General features: G+C 39.3%; 1 protein-coding gene across 1 annotated transcript in view; it reads left to right on the forward strand.

Annotated features, from left to right (window-relative positions):
* LOC136876009 (alkaline phosphatase, tissue-nonspecific isozyme-like) overlaps positions 1-17,199 on the forward strand; it is a 317,503-nt gene that overhangs the window by 35,737 nt on the left and 264,567 nt on the right. The window lies entirely within an intron of this gene.

A 17,199-nucleotide genomic window follows, 5' to 3' on the forward strand; every position in this document is an offset into this window, starting at 1 on the left:
AAATAGTTGTTCTCTTTAATCCTCACGCTATAGACGTGGTATAATTTCAAACACGTACACATAGCTATGTCTGCCCTCAACGGGTTGAAACTTGGTTTCTTCCGAACATCGTAACTTTAGTCTATTGATAAATAGTTGTTCTCTTTAATCTACATACTATAGACGAGGTGCGTACATAGCTATGTCCATCCTCAACAGGCTTAAACTTGGTTTCTTCCGAACATCGTAACTTTAAGCTAATCATAAATAGTTGTTCTCTTTAATCCTCACGCTATGGACGTGGTATAATTTCAAACACGCACACATAGCTATGTCTGACCTCAACGGGTTGAAACTTGGTTTCTTCCGAACATCGTAACTTTAGTCTATTGACAAATAGTTATTTTCTTTAATCTGCATGTCATAGAAGAGGTGCGTACATAGCTATGTCCATCCTCAACAGTCTTAAACTTGGTTTCTTCCGAACATCGTAACTTTAAGCTAATCATAAATAGTTGTTCTCTTTAATCAACATACTATAGACGTGGTATAATTTCAAACACGCACACATAGCTATGTCTGCCCTCAACGGGCTGAAACTTGGTTTCTTCCGAACATCGTAACTTTAGTCTATTGATAAATAGTTGTTCTCTTTAATCTACATACTATAGACGAGGTGCGTACATAGCTATGTCCGTCCTCAACAGGCTTAAACTTGGTTTCTTCCGAACATCGTAACTTTAGTCTATTGATAAATAGTTGTTTTCTTTAATCTACATACTATAGACGTAGTATAATTTCAAACACGCACACATAGCTATGTCTGCCCTCAACAGGTTGAAAGTTGGTTTCTTCCGAACATCGTAACTTTAAGCTAATCATAAATAGTTGTTCTCTTTAATCAACATACTATAGACGTGGTATAATTTCAAACACGCACACGTAGCTATGTCTGTCCTCAACAGGTTGAAACTTGGTTTCTTCCGAACATCGTAACTTTAGTCGTTCTCTTCAATCCTCATGCTATAGGCCTAACTCACAGCCATGTCCAACCTCTATAGGTTGAGCATCGCAACTTTAGGCTAATCTCTATTGGTTGTTCTCTTTTCAGAACTTGTTGCATACGCTGTTCACCTAAACACTTTATTCGAAGAAAGAGAAGACACTATGTTCCCATGCGAGCTGTGTAAGGCAATGTTCACAAGACGTGACAGCCTTGCACGCCATGTAAAAACAAAACATCATCAGCTATCTGCTTGCGACTATAACCCTACTATGTTCCCCTGCGAACAGTGTAAGGCAACGTTCGCAAGACAGGATAACCTCGCACGTCATATAAAAGCAAAACACCCTAGCATAACATCTGCTTTATGTGATGTTTGCGGGCTGTACTTCGCTAATGTAGAGCAATACCAGGCTCACTTAGCAGAGGTACATCAAATACCTACTTGCCCTCAGGTAGTAGTAGGGAAAAAGCGTGCAGCTACTGATGTAGCTGTAGAAAGTACTAGTAGTAAAAAACCTAGGAAAAATGAACTTCAAACTATTCACTGCGAGCACTGTAACACTGATGTACCATCTTCGCATTTTCAGGGACACTTACGGAGTAATGCGCATAAAAATAATGCGTGTAGAAGTGGTAGTAACGCAAACATCGAGGAAATTAATACAGCATTTAAAAGTAGGATTGCTAGTTACCGAATTCGCACCAGTCAAAAGTTTCAGAGCACTTCAAACTTTTTAAATTGCGTTCAACCGGATGTACAACAGCTTCTTGCTAAATCTTTGTCCAATCATAGTTTATTTAAAGTTAATTTTGAACTTTTCGCCTTGTACATTAAAAGCACGGATGAATCCGAAATAACGGACATTAAATCATTTAATACGAAGAATTTTGTCATAAGTGAGTCGACTAATTTTGGTGATGTACTTAGGGATGTCTCTAACATTATTTCAACTAAGAGTGAGGGATTTCAGGAAAAGGAATCAGGGTGGGCTTTAGTTGAGATAATATATCTAGAAGTTAACATCAATAAGTACAATCCCATGCGAGGTTCATCGTACATCGAGCTGCCGACATGGATTCAGCAAAGAAAAGCTGTTGTAAACATCCAAAACAATGACGAAGCATGCTTTGCATGGGCGGTGATGTCAGCTTTAAATCCTGTGAAACGGAATGTAGCGAATAGAACATCATCCTATCTACACTATTCAACGCAGCTAAATTTCGATAGTATAGAATTTCCTGTGCAGATAAAGGATATTAAGCGCTTTGAGGAACTAAATAACATTAGTATCAATGTGTATGGTGTAGAGAAAAAGTCCGTAGTAGGTCCTCTGTATTATACATGTCATAAGAAGAGTACTCACGTTAATTTACTCTATATTGAAAACAGTGAGAATAGCCACTTTTGCTGGATTAAAAATCTGAGTAGACTTGTTGGCAGTCAGTTGTCAAAACATGATGGTAAAAAGTGGCTATGTGATGGATGCTTGCAGTATTTCAGAAATGAAGATCAGTTAACGAAGCATTCCAAGAATGACTGCAATCATGTACGTACAGAGATACCTACTACAGGCAATAATGTTTTAAAATTTACAAATTTTCATAAGCAAATGTGGGTACCGTTCGTGATTTATGCAGACTTTGAAGCCATCCTCACGCCATGCAACACATGCTCACCTAATCCTGACAACTCTTTCACTAATACTACGCACATGCATGTCCCGTATAGCTTTGCGTATTACATCAAGTGTAGTTACGATAGTACGCTTAACAAGTTAGAGCTGTATCGAGGACATGATGCTGCTAAAGTATTTTTAGAAAGACTTGAAAGTGATGCAGTTCGTCTCGGTCGTATTCTGAATAGTAATATTCCTATGAAGCCACTCACCGACATTCAGTTAAATGATCATGAACGTGCTACAAAGTGTAGCATTTGTGATGGGGAATTTTCCGAAAATGACCCTAAAGTTTTTGATCATGATCATTTAACTGGTTTCTACAGATGTGCCGCTCATTATAGCTGTAATCTTAAGTATAGAGTTCCTAAATTTATCCCTGTAATTTTTCATAACTTATCCGGTTACGACTCTCATTTCATCATTTCACAATTTGGAGCTTCAGATGAAAAAGTAGATATAATCCCTCAGAATAAAGAGCGGTACATTGCGTTTGCAAAGTCTGTAAAAGTAGATGCTGAGCATTCTATAAAACTGAGATTCCTTGACTCGTTTCGCTTTATGGCGAGTAGCCTCGATAAACTTTCTAGTCATTTACAGCCTGAACAATTTACGGAAATTCGACGCGTTTTCCCCGAAGAAGCGCAGTTTAATTTACTTCGGCGTAAGGGTGTTTTTTGTTACGAATATCTCGACTGCTTAGACCGCCTCGAAGAACGTGCCTTACCATCGAAACAATCCTTTTACAGCTCGCTGAATTCAGCAGATATTAGTGATGATGACTATTTACATGCACAACATATCTGGGAGCAGTTCCACATTCAAACGCTGGGTGAATACTCCGATTTATATTTAAAGACAGATGTACTTTTGTTAGCTGATGTTTTTGAAAATTTTCGCTGTGTTTGCATGAACACCTACAGCCTTGACCCATGTCAGTATTTTACTGCACCTGGGTTAAGTTGGGACGCGATGTTAAAATACACGCGTGTGAATTTGGAGCTGCTAACGGATATCGATATGGTGCACTTTATAAAAGCATCCATTCGAGGTGGTCTGAGTCAGTGCAGCGGCCGGTATTCGAGTGCTAATAATAAGTACATGCCGAGTTTCGATTCCAGTCAGGAATCTCGGTATATCGTTTACCTCGATGCTAATAATCAGTATGGGTGGGCGATGAGTCAGCATCTACCGGTGAGTGGTTTCCGCTGGCTGACGCAGTGCGAAATTGATGCTTTACAGCTACACGCCCTAGGTGATGAAGCTGATAAAGGTTATTTCCTCGAAGTTGACTTACAGTATCCTAAAGAGTTACACACTTCTCATAATGACCTACCGTTCTGCCCTGAAAATATGAAGTCCCCGTACATTGCATCAACGACGAAAATGCTCATTGCTAATTTATGCGATAAATCTAAGTATATCATTCATTACCGAAATTTAAAACAGTGTTTGCAGCATGGTTTGAAGTTATCCAAAATTCATCGCGTACTAGAATTTAATCAGTCACCGTGGCTAAAGCCATATATCGATCTGAACAATAATTTAAGAACGAATGCGGTTAACGAGTTTGAAAAAGATTTCTACAAGCTCATGAATAACAGTGTGTTTGGTAAGACTATGGAGAATGTTGACAAACGCGTTGATGTAAAATTGATTACAAACTGGGATAATATTAAGAAAAGGTATGGTGCTAACTATTTAATAAGTAAACCAAATTTCCACAGCTGCACCATCATACATGAGAATTTAGTTATTATACAGATGAATCGTGTCAAAGTTAAGTATGACAAACCTACCTACGTCGGCTTCACAGTACTTGAATTGGCTAAAACACTCATGTATGAATTCCATTACGATTATATGATGAAGAAGTACGCGCATAATGCGCAATTGCTCTACACAGATACCGATTCGTTTATTTATCAAATCAAAACTGATGACTATTACAATGATATAAAGCCTGACTTGGGTAGGTTTGATACGAGTAACTATCCTGCAGATAATCAATATCATCTACCGCTAGTGAACAAAAAGGTTCTAGGTAAAATGAAAGATGAATGTGCTGGGAATATTATCGATTCATTTGTAGGTACTAAATCCAAGTCATATTGCATAAAACTCTTAAATGAATTACAAATAAAGAGATTGAAGGGGGTTAAAAAGAATGTCGTTCAGAATCAGCTAAGTTTTGAAAACTATAACAATTGCATTAAAAGTAATCCACCTGTTTTGCATAAGCAAATGTCTGTCATTAGAAGCAAGAAGCACCAGTTGTACACTCATTTAATTAGTAAGGTAGCCCTTAATAGCGATGATTGTAAACGGTTTGTCATTCCAAATTCTACCAACACGCTAGCCTGGGGGCATAGTAGTATTGATAAGTACTACTTTACATAAACATTATGCTAGAGGTGTGTGTACTTACGTTACGCTGTCTTACATCACAATTCGGGAGAGGAACGCTGGTACGGCAAGTCTAAACTTGTACATTCAAGAATTGCATCGAGAAGTACGCTAGGGTGAAATGATTCGAGATAAAACTTGTACATACAAGATGTAAATAAATTATGTAGAATTGGCATATTCTTTTATTTTAGGTTAGGTATCACCTTCCTCCCGCTCCTTATTTGCAGGATAGAGTTTTTGTTTATTACTCATAGAAGAAAGAAGGTGATGAGCAGTTTCGTGAGTATAGTTCGGTAAGTATCTCGAGAGCAGAATTTTTTTTTGTCAAAAAAGCACATAGCTTTGTAAAGCACGTAGAATTTGCCACCACCGGGGCAGCACGGTGATTAAAGATGGTGGATGACAGCTCTGTCAGAAAAGCACATGGGTTTGTAAAGCATTTAGAATTTGTCGTCACCACATAGAGTGTAGCACGGTGATTAAAGATGGCGGATGACAGCTGCACATGGCTTTGTTTCCACGTGGAATTTGCCGTCACCGGGCAGCACGGTGATTAAAGATGGCGGATGACAGCTGCACATGGCTTTGTTTCTACGTGGAATTTGCCGTCACAGGGCAGCACGGTGATTAAAGATGGCGGATGACAGCTGACAAAAAAGCACATGGCTTTGTTTCTACGTGGAATTTGCCGTCACCACATAGAGGGCAGCACTGTTCTCTCTGGATTAAAGATGGCGGATGACAGCTGTCAAAAAAGCACGTGAGTATGTTTTCAAACAAGAGCACGTGGAATTTTTCAATTTGCCGCCACCACATAGAGGGCAGCACTGTTCTCTCTGGATTAAAGATGGCGGATGACAGCTGTCAAAAAAGCACATGGCTTTGTTTCTACGTGGAATTTGCCGTCACCGGGCAGCACTGTTCTCAAAGATGGCGGATGACAGCTGTCAAAAAAGCACGTGAGTATGTTTTCAAACAAGAGCACGTGGAATTTGCCACCACCACATAGAGGGCAGCACTGTTCTCTCTGGATTAAAGATGGCGGATGACAGCTGTCAGAAAAGCACATAGGTTTGTAAAGCACATAGAATTTACCGCCACCACATAGAGTGCAGCACTGTTCTCTCTAGATTAAAGATGGCGGATGACAGCTAACGAAATTGCCCGCAGCACAGTGCTCTATTGATTAAAGATGGCGGATGACAGCTGTCAAAAAAAAGCACGCGGCTTTGTTTCCCAACAAGAGCACATAGAATTTTTCAAATTGCCGCCACCACATTTCAAAGGTATCTAGCTAAAGAGTACAGCACTGTGCTCTGTTGATTAAAGATGGTGGATGGTAGCTGTCAAAAAAAGCACGTGGGTTTGTTTCTACGTAGAATTTGCCGTCACCACATAGAGGGCAGCACGGTGCTCAAAGATGGCTGCTGTCACGTGGAATTGTCTGCCACCACAGGTATCTAGCTAAAGAGGGCAGCACGATGCAATATGGCTGCTGTCAAAAAGCATTTTTCAAATTATCCGCCACCACATTTCAAAGGTAAGTAGCTAAAGAGGGCAGCACTGTGCTCAAAGATGGCGGATGACAGCTGCACGTGGCTTTGTTTACCTCGCGCTAGTTAGGTTAAGTTGGTAGCACTAAGGTTTAGACCCGTCAAGATGGCAGCACTGTCGATGACAGGTGACGAATTTTGCAGCTACTGCGATATAGAGGGCAGCACAGTGCTTTGTGGTTTAAAGATGGCGGATGACAGCTGTCAAAACAGCACGTAGCTGTCAAAAAGCACGTGGCTTTGTTTACCTCGCGCTAGTGAGGTTAAGTTGGTACCACTAAGGTTTAGGTCCATCAAGATAGCAGTACTGAGGTTTGCGATGCGTTGTTGTCTGTCAAAAAGCACGTGGCTTTGTTTACAAATCTGTCAAAAAGCACGTGGCTGTCAAAAAGCACGTGGCTTTGTTTACCTCGCGCTTGTGAGGTTAAGTTGGCACTACTGAGGTTTAGGCCCGTCAAGATGGCAGTACTGAGGTTAGCGGTGCGTTGTTGTCTGTCAAAAAGCACGTGGCTTTGTTTATCTCGCGCTAGTTAGGTTAAGTTGGCAGCACTGGAAGAGGCCTCTGGCTGAGGTGGAGGAGGCCACTGGGAGGCCACTGGCTGAGGAGGAGGAGGAGGAGGTGGCCACTGGGAGGCCACTGGCTGAGGAGGAGGAGGAGGCCACTGGCTGAGGAGGAGGCGGCCACTGGGAGCCGGAGGTGGCGGTGGCGCCAGAACTGTCCAATTATACTACTAATCTGCTCCACGTACAACACATTTTGGCTACGTCCCCTGGACTTAACCTGCAAAACCAACCGTTTATGATATCTCACTTATTAATCCTCCTGTCGAAAAATTCACATGAGAACAAAAGTTTTAGAAATGGATTTCCATTACAGATTGTAGATTACGATTAATTTCGGATGTGCATTATTTGAGGAAGTGCAAAATCATCGTTTCGGTTTCGGATAAACCCCCAGTAAATTTAGGTATTCAGAAATAATATTGGCCCTAAAACCTACACAAGGACAGGTGGATTCTAAATATCAAGTTTGGTAGAAATATATTCAGTAGTTTTCAAGTTATAGAAACTCATACAATCAAACCGACAAACAGACACCAAAGTTAAGAAATATGCAGATGGTCATTATTACTACTGAAACGAATAACTGTACGGAAATTCCGCCAAAATAGCCTATGTATAGACAGACGGTCGTTGCGATTATATTTATATAGATGACAGATAAGCATGGGCACGTTTGAAAGCGCAAACCTTCATTTCGAGATTTACTGCTCCTAAACGGTAAATCATACCAACAAACGGTTTGCACCCTCAGACGTCCCTTTTATCGCTCTACATGATTGGCATTAAAACATTTTCTCGTATCTCACATATTTATGGGTTCGATTGAGTTACGATACTTGAATGGGGTGAAATTTGGGTACATTTTCATCATTTTACATTATTTTTCACATACTTATGTGGAAGCTAGAATCATGAAATTGGTTTCGCATATAGCCGTTGGTCGTGTCAATGTGCGTGCCAAATTCGATGACTCTACCTTTCCTATAAGTGTGTCAAACTAAGTAACACACGTGTAAAAAGCACAAAATTTACGAACCGTCGAAATATTCAGACGAATCTACCTTATAAGGGAGAGAGAGAGATACGACAAAATATCACAGGACTAAAGTCACTCGAAATTGAACGGAGATCGTGCCATCCGTTTTGTGATAAGACTTACCGTTTAGCCGCGAAATACCTCGAAACGAAGGTATGCACCGTCATTAAATTGCCTATATTTCGATATTACTCGGCTAAAAAGTGAAATATTTAAAGATCTTGGAAGTTTTCCGTAGGTTACCGGCTAAAACGTATAAATTTGCTTTATTCCAATTTTTCAGCTTGTGTGGCAGATTGTGAGGCAATCTTGATTTTGGGCGAGGAGGGGTGTTAAATTTAGGACTTCCAGGGAACTATAGCTAAAAATATGCAGGTGGTCATTATTACCCCTTAAACGGAAAGCTGTACGAAAATTTCGCCAAAATAGTCAATGCACAGACACACGGTCGTTACGATATGATTTTTCTAGACAGATAAGGAATCTGCTCCACGTATAACACCTTTTGGACTATGTCCGCTAGACTTAGCCTGAAAACCGACCTTTCATGTTATCTCCCTTATAAATCCTCCCGTTGAAAAATGCACATGAGAAAAAGAAATTAGAACTGGATTTCCAAACAGTTTGATCGATTTTCAGTGAGGTTGGTCTTGCACGTTATATATTGTGGGAGAGTAAAAATCACCATTTCGGTGCCCTATAAAACCCCAGTCCATTCCGAGAATTTGAAATGGTATAAACCATAAAACCTACCCTTGGAGGGGTGGATGTTAAATGTAAAGTTTGGTTCAAATATCTCAGTAGTTTTCAAGTTGTAAGAAATACGCTTTACGCGCACCCGCTCTTGCGTTAAGTCCGGTGAGACTTGTACCGAAAAAACAGTCCGTTAATTATATCTCCGTTATTAATCCTGGTATCGAAATGATGCACATGAGAAAAAAGATTTAGAAATTAATTTCCATTAAGGCAGGTAGATTTCCATTAAGTTTGATTGTGTATATTTTGAGGGAGTGAAAAATCACGGTTTCGGTTTCATATAAACCCCCAGTTAGTTCAGGGATTTAGAAACAATATTTGCCTTAAAACCTACCCAAGGAGAGGTGGATTCTAAATATGAAGTTTGGTGGAAATATATCCAGTAGTTTTCAAGTTATAGAAAGACAGATAAACAGACCAACAGACAAACAAAGAAACTAACTAACTAACAGACGCCAAGGAAACCTACCCTTGGATAGATGGATGCTATATATAAAGTTTGGTTCAAATATCTTTAGTAGTTTTCAAGTTGTAAGAAATATGCTTTACACTCACCCGCTTTTGTGTTAATTCCGCCGGGATTTGTACCGTAAAACGGTCCGTTAATGATATCTCCCTTATTAAATCCTGTTATCGAAATGATATACATGAGAAAAAAAGGTTTAGAAATTAATTTTCATTATGGCAGGTAGATTTCCATCAATTTCGGTTGTGTATACTTTGAAGGAGTGCAAAATCACGGTTTCGGTTTCATAAAAATCCCCACTCAGTTCAGGGATTTAGAAACGATATTTGCGCTAAAACCTACCCAAGGATAGGTGGATTCTAAATATGAAGTTTGGTGGAAATATATCGAGTAGTTTTCAAGTTATAAAGGGACAGACAAACAGACAAACAGACAAACAGACAAACAAACAGACAAACAGACACCAAAGCTAAAAATGATGCAGATGGTCAATATTACACCTGAAACGGATAACTGTACGGAAATTACGCCAAAATAATCAATGTACAGACACACGGTCGTTACGATTTTATTTATATAGATATAGCCACAGTGTCATTGAATGTTGGTACTATGCTTTATATTATCACGATATTCATCTCGATATTTTGCTGATGCAAGTTCTCTTCAATCAAATGTTTCATCAGTACTGAACGGATCGTTCTCGCATCGTGCTGCTAGCAGTTTTAACCGACTGCATATTATTTCCAATGATTACATCACGGCTCTTCCGTTTCCATGGAGATGCACATTCATGACTACGGAGTTGTTTATCTTGTTCAGAAACATGTATTTCACTCGACTGTCTCTTTTTTCTTTCTTTTTTGTAAGCATAGTTGATTAAAACTGGAAATTACTGATTGCCCGATTGTCTTTCTCACTTACGCTATGTTACACGTTATTATTGCTCGGACAATGAGGACGATAGATAAACGAGATAAACCTTCTACAGATAAAAAATTCTAAACCTGACGATGAAACTCGATAGCGTGCGTGTTAATTTTCACTCTCCACTTTATCCTATTCAGAGTACTTAGTTCTGAATGTAATTTATTTTCCTTCAACACTATTATTTATTATACATCTATTTAACTAACAATTAACTTCAGTTTCAATTAAAAGTAGAATATAACAATAACAACAACAACAATAATAAAACTAATAATAATAATAATAATAATAATAATAATAATAATAATAATAATAATAATAATAATAATAATCAAGAACTTCATGAAAAATTTGAGAAGAACAACTGTGGATCAGTGGTAGAGTGTCGGCCTCCGGATCCCAAGACAGCGGGTTCAAACCCGGCAGAGGTGGTCGGATTTTTGAAGGGCGGAAAAAAAGTCCATTCGACACTCCATGTCGTACGATGTCGGCATGTAAAAGACCTCTGGTGACACATTCGGTGTTTACCCGACAAAATTCATTAAATCTCAGCCATAGACGCCCAAGAGAGTTTCGGTTTACTCAGCCTGCCATCTAGTGGGCCTACAGTGAAACGGAACGTCGAAATTGACTAGCAGACAGCCAGATGGCGTCAAATTGAAATGTCTGCATACGGTAGCTGAGGCCATACGATTATTATTATTATTATTATTATTATTATTATTATTATTATTATTATTATTATTATTATTATTATTATTATTATTATTATTGGAAGAAGAAGAAGAAGAAGAACAACAACAACAACAACAACAACAAGTAATATTTGGTAAAGAAAACTATCGCCTTATGGGCACATTAGTGTTTGTATAAATTCTTCGCACAGGAATATCCTTCACGAATTTATGCGAAGTAACATTCACACGCTTAAAGCAACATGTTAAAATTACTTTTCCTACGAAAGCGTGCGGCTGTGACGTATAATATGGTGAAGCTGAACAAAGTAGGAAAAGAGAGTGAGGATGATTTCCAAATTTATTATACGGTACAGGTCCTGGTCCGAGTTGTGCGAAATTCTCCATTGTTCTCAGGTTGCATATTGTATTTCTGACCTCTGGCGTAGCACTCTGGCGTTGACGATACCTCCCTTAATATCTGCCCTATCGAAAAGGGTAAAATGGCTTTTTAGTTCTTTTCACGTTGTCCACCATGAAATGACATGCACAACATGTCGCACGGGACTTAGACTAAACATCCAATTTTGCGTAATCAACTGCGTTATTATCCGTCGTCAGATAAATACGAACATGGCATAAAGAAATGGAAATAACTATTCTTAAACGTTTGTTATACAGGTCTTTTGATAGACCTAATATTAATAAAATAAATTGACAATAGTCTTCCTATAAATAGCAAATTTATGTGAAAACCATGACATCATATCGCTCATTAAATACAACAACATCATAAGTCAAAAACCGCTAGTCTTTAGGAGAATCATTTGAAAGATTTAAAGGGTTGCCATTTCAAGACAAATATATTTACAAACAACATGTTTGAATATGTGACAAAGTTAATGATTGCAGTATTTATGAGTGAATCAAATCTATTTTATCTGTTACCAAAAAGACAATATGAGCCTCAGAGTAGACCTCATGCGCTCTTATGACATTCTTGCTACAAACATTAAGCTTAAAGTACGACATTAATCAAAATGTGACATTCTTGACAGAAATTGGAATCATTTTGGCGATAGTTATGTCGCCGGTGTACATGTCTCCTAACATACTGAAATAGTATCACGCAGTACAACAAAATATAGGCATCAGCTGAGGGCCATCACAAGTGAACAAAAAATGATGTCAGTGCTTTGGTATTATCATTCAGATTACAAAGATATATACAAGTGTGTGTAAGCCTTTGGGATGGAATTCTTTGCCAGTAAATTATTAAGGTCTTTTTTCTTCTTAGGAGCTAGGCCTGCTTTGCAAAGGAATGCTGGTTTTAGGAGAAAGTGTGCTATCATCTTACTTTTCTTAATTACACGTACTTCTTGATAATACTCACTGCAGGACTTCTTCACAGGTATATAATATGGAGAATCTCTCTTAACTTTGACAACTTTCACATTTGTCAGTTTCACTGCGGTCAGATTAAGACGACCGACCATAGAAGCAATGTGTTTCACATCAGAAAAATCCTCAGGACTCAATTCGTGCACATGAAAATGTTCACCCTGTTTCTTTGCGGCTCGAATATCAGCTATAAACCCTTCAGTGGAATAGATATGTTCCACCTCTCAATTGGCGTTTGATCTGTCTCTCAGTCAGGGAATGAGCCGAGTCTCCTTCATTCGGAGTGTGTCCTTTTATGAGATATCTTTAGGTTATGGACTTTATTCCAAGAGAACGAACAGCATAAAATACAGGCCCAACATAAATTAATTTTTTTGTTGGCCAGTACTTTATCATATTAGAAGATAATTTCGCCATCAGTTGAGTTTGCTTTCTTCTTTAAATACATTAACACGCATAAACCTAATTCATTCACTCCTCGATTACCATTTGACTCATCCCACACATAGCAATCACATAAATTTGTCTTGTGGTCATAAATAGTAAATTTCAAAACATTCAGTTATGATTTATAATAAAATGCAGAAACATCACCCTTTGGCAAATGCACTACAGCCTGAAGGTCACATACTGCTACTATACCGTCAATGTTGTCTTTGCCATATTTCTTTTCTGGTCTGGACAAATTTTTCTCAATGTTCATCATAGTTCGCTTTCAAATACTAATTTTCTTGATCATCGGAGTTTTCGTAGGCAACGCATGTTGAACATAAATCCTTCTTAGGCACAAAAAAAAGATAAATTGCATTCTTGCGTGAACACACGATGAAACACTGTAGATCTCGCTAGAGGTCCCTTTTTTGCCTCGCAGACGCAACATAATCTCTGTGAATATCATAAAGTGACCTGCTCATGTATTGAAACAGGAACGCCCGTACTTCAGTTTATCGGAGAGCATGAGGAACGACAAGGCGTGTACGGCAAATGCTAAGAGAGTAAGAGAGAGAAGGGTAGTGAGAAAAAAAAAATCATGATTAAGTGGATCCTTCAGTTTATTCAATAGATATGCAAAGAATTGTCACCTTTTACAGCTGAATCGTGGAGTTGTCCCTGAAGGCGTGGAGGGGACGTCATCCTGCGACGGCTGCGTCGTCTTGCGGTCGGCGTCGGCGTTGTCTTCCGTCGTTGATGTTTTCTCTGTATTAGTGTTGATGACTCGAACCTGAGGCAGGAACGGGGAAATGTGGAGCTTCCACATCGGACGTCATGGGACTCTGGTGTGACACCTCTCTAAGGCGAAGCACGCCGAAATAGTTCCCACAGTCAATGATGTTGAACGCACTTTAGCAGCAAGGATAAAGTCAGAGTCACAGTTCCACGAGGATAAGATGGAAGGAATTATCGTATTTGGAATAATAAACAAACGAAAACAATCTAGGACCTTCCGAGGTGCAGTGATTAAGCACTTCATAAAGAAAATTAAATTTACCGGGTACAGTCTCTGCACTGTACTCCATCAGCACAATACACTTGTTGAAATAAATGACAGTCCAAGTTCTATTACGTCGTAATTTTCAGAAGATTATCACTGGCACTTAAGATCATACGTGATTCTGAACAGGTTATGATGGGAATTGGCATGGTTCCTCGGAAAGAAATCACGATACTGTATTCCACAAGTTAATACTGTCTTTAAGAGGGAATGTTGGCACAGTTTATTACGAACACAGTTCAACGGATAGACACAGTCTTTAAATGAAATGAAGGTCGGCACAGTTTTATTACGAACACAGTTCCTAAAAATGGATAAACACAGTCTTTAAATGAAATGCAGGCTGGCACAGTCTATGCTAGAAACACTATCGCTGTTTTCACACAGTCTTTAAATGAAATCAAGGTTGGCTAGAAACACTATCGCTGTTTTCACACAGTCTTTAAATGAAATCGAGGTTGGCACAGTTTATGCTAGAAACACAGTCTTTAAATGAAATCAAGGCTGGCACAGTTTATGCTAGAAACACAGTCTTTAAATGAAATCAAGTTTGGCTAGAAACACTATCGATGCTTTCACACAGTCTTTAAATGAAATCGAGGCTGGCACAGTTTATGCGAGAAACACAGTCTTTAAATGAAATCAAGGCTGGCACAGTTTATGCTAGAAACACAGTCTTTAAATGGAATCAAGGTTGGCTAGAAACACTATCGTTGCTTTCACACAGTCTTTAAATGAAATCGAGGCTGGCACAGTTTATGCGAGAAACACAGTCTTTAAATGAAATCAAGGCTGGCACAGTTTATGCTAGAAACACAGTCTTTAAATGAAGTGAAGCCCACGGAGAAAGCTTCTAACACTAACGTTTCTGAACTCAAGTATACAGCCGGACCGAGTGACGAATTATATCGCGACGTGCTTACTTGCACACACACACACTGAACTCACGGCTTACTGCCGACTCCCCTCACTCTCTGCCTACGGTACACTGCAGCTGCACACTGCACACTCTCTGCTTTACCCCAGGCTGGCGACTCGCTTATATTGCCGAAGGTTGGTGGGCGTGGCTGCACATGTGGGCCCCAAGAAAATTTTATATCTTGGCCATCTTTACACCGATTGACACGAAATTTCGGCTAGCAGCGTTCATTATTCCTGCCTGCAAGGTGACGTTATTGAAATATTGATATTACATTTCGTTCATGCAGCAATGCTATGGAACACGAAAGAACCTTCTGCGTGACGTCGCTTGTCCTTGGCCGGTGTTCTAGAACATCGCGAGCTTGCTTGCAGTTCCCACTATGCCTGTGCGCTCGGCGCAAGTTTTAAATGCTTACGGCCGGGTGTTAGCGAGCTCCTCTTAATAAAAGAATGAAACGTGAATGCTCGTAGGGCGTTCCCGTTTCAGTATATATTGCCTTGAAGTGATATCCCTGGTGTAATGACTTTCAGTTTTAGGTATACCTTCAATATGCTGCCGAATACCTGCACGTATACATGGATCAAGTGTTTTCTGTTTGCCATATTTTCCTCTTTTATCTGCCTAAAGTGGAGTGTCCGCGATGTTATTACCTTTCTCGAGAACGGTTCTGAGTGGCCGATTATTAATATCTAATGTGTTCTTAAACATGTTTTACAATAGCGAACTTCTTCACCATTCGGCAAAAATAAAATGTATTATCATGTTGCCGTGGAAGACTGCTGCCTCCAACACGAGTATAGCGATACCTAGGAACAGTAGAACTGGCAATGAATTGCCGCTGGAGATCTGTATCACCTAATGACCAGTAGGCCGAAAACAGTTGCAGTCGACGCTCATTACTGAACTTTAATGAGCACTGAACCTTGCAGTTTTCCTCACATCCTACCTTCATCTGCCTCTGTGATCGAACATTTTTATTTTGTGTATGTGTTTCATATGCTTGTCCAGTATTTCCTGATTCCTTCAAAAGGTTCCTCTTCCTCTTCGCAACATGTCTCTGCCGTTTCACACCTTCCTTTCAAGGATTCACTAATATAGTGGAGAGATATAAAATATATATATATATAATATAGCGTAGAGATGGCTTGGAATGACATTAGTAGACGAATAAGTTTGAATGGCGTTTATAAAAGTAGGAAAGATCACAATATGAAGATAAAGTTGGAATTCAAGAGGACAAACTGGGGCAAATATTCATTTATAAGAAGGGGAGTTAGGGATTGGAATAACTTACCAAGGGAGATGTTCAATAAATTTCCAATTTCTTTGAAATCATTTCGGAAAAGGCTAGGAAAGCAACAGATAGGGAATCTGCCACCTGGGCGACTGCCCTAAATGCAGATCAGTATTGATTGATTGATGTGGCCTGCATGCCGGCTATTGAACCATTGTTATTGTCAGTGGAAGAGGACGCAGTGTTTGTTATTGGAGATATTTTATCTGGAGTACTGGTTCCTCCAGGGGTTTCCGGCATACCAGAAATAGCAGTATCAGAACTGTCCTCACTATCATGTCCACCATCATCCTTAGGAGAATACGTTTTGTCATTAAACGCGTCATCGCAGTCTTCAGAAGATGTGCTACTTGATGACGAAGTACAGGAAGATGAAGATCTGGTAGGGGAGACACTAGAGGTACGAGAACTTGAAGACCTTGGCGAAGCTTCAGATGCAGGAATCGGGCAACTCGAAGTTCCTGGATAAAATGAGAGAAAGGAATAACTGTGCTACTACTTACTTTTGAAAGTTTACTAATTAATAACTCCATATTGTGAGCACTGCACTATAACTACAAATATGATGCATATTAAGAGCAATGTATACCTGGTTCCTCTAAGGACGTCGAAACGACAGGCTCATTTTCCATTAAACACTGCTTTGTCCCATCCGGTCTCTTCACAATAGCCTCGTTTGTTTCAATCCATTCCATATCAGCGAGAACTAGCTGAACGAGCAAATTACCGCGAGAAATCATGGCCTACAGAGATGGAAAAACTAAGTGTTTCAGTGGAGAAAATAAAGAATAACCTTGACCTATCTCAGCACTGGGTACAACTTATTCTAACAATAACGGCATAACAGAATATAATCGGATGTCGTTTCTTAAAACAAGAGACTTTTTTGTAGCAAGAACGACATAATAGCATTTAGTACCTTCATTTCTTTCATTTGTAGCAATAATGTCATATGGTTAATTTAGTCATAAGTTCTGATTGATTTTCAGTGCATACTGCATTAAGTCTAAATAATACGTTATGCATGGGAGATTATGTAAC

Source organism: Anabrus simplex, chromosome 6, assembly GCF_040414725.1.
Source record: "Anabrus simplex isolate iqAnaSimp1 chromosome 6, ASM4041472v1, whole genome shotgun sequence".
Taxonomy (NCBI): Eukaryota; Metazoa; Arthropoda; class Insecta; order Orthoptera; family Tettigoniidae; genus Anabrus; species Anabrus simplex.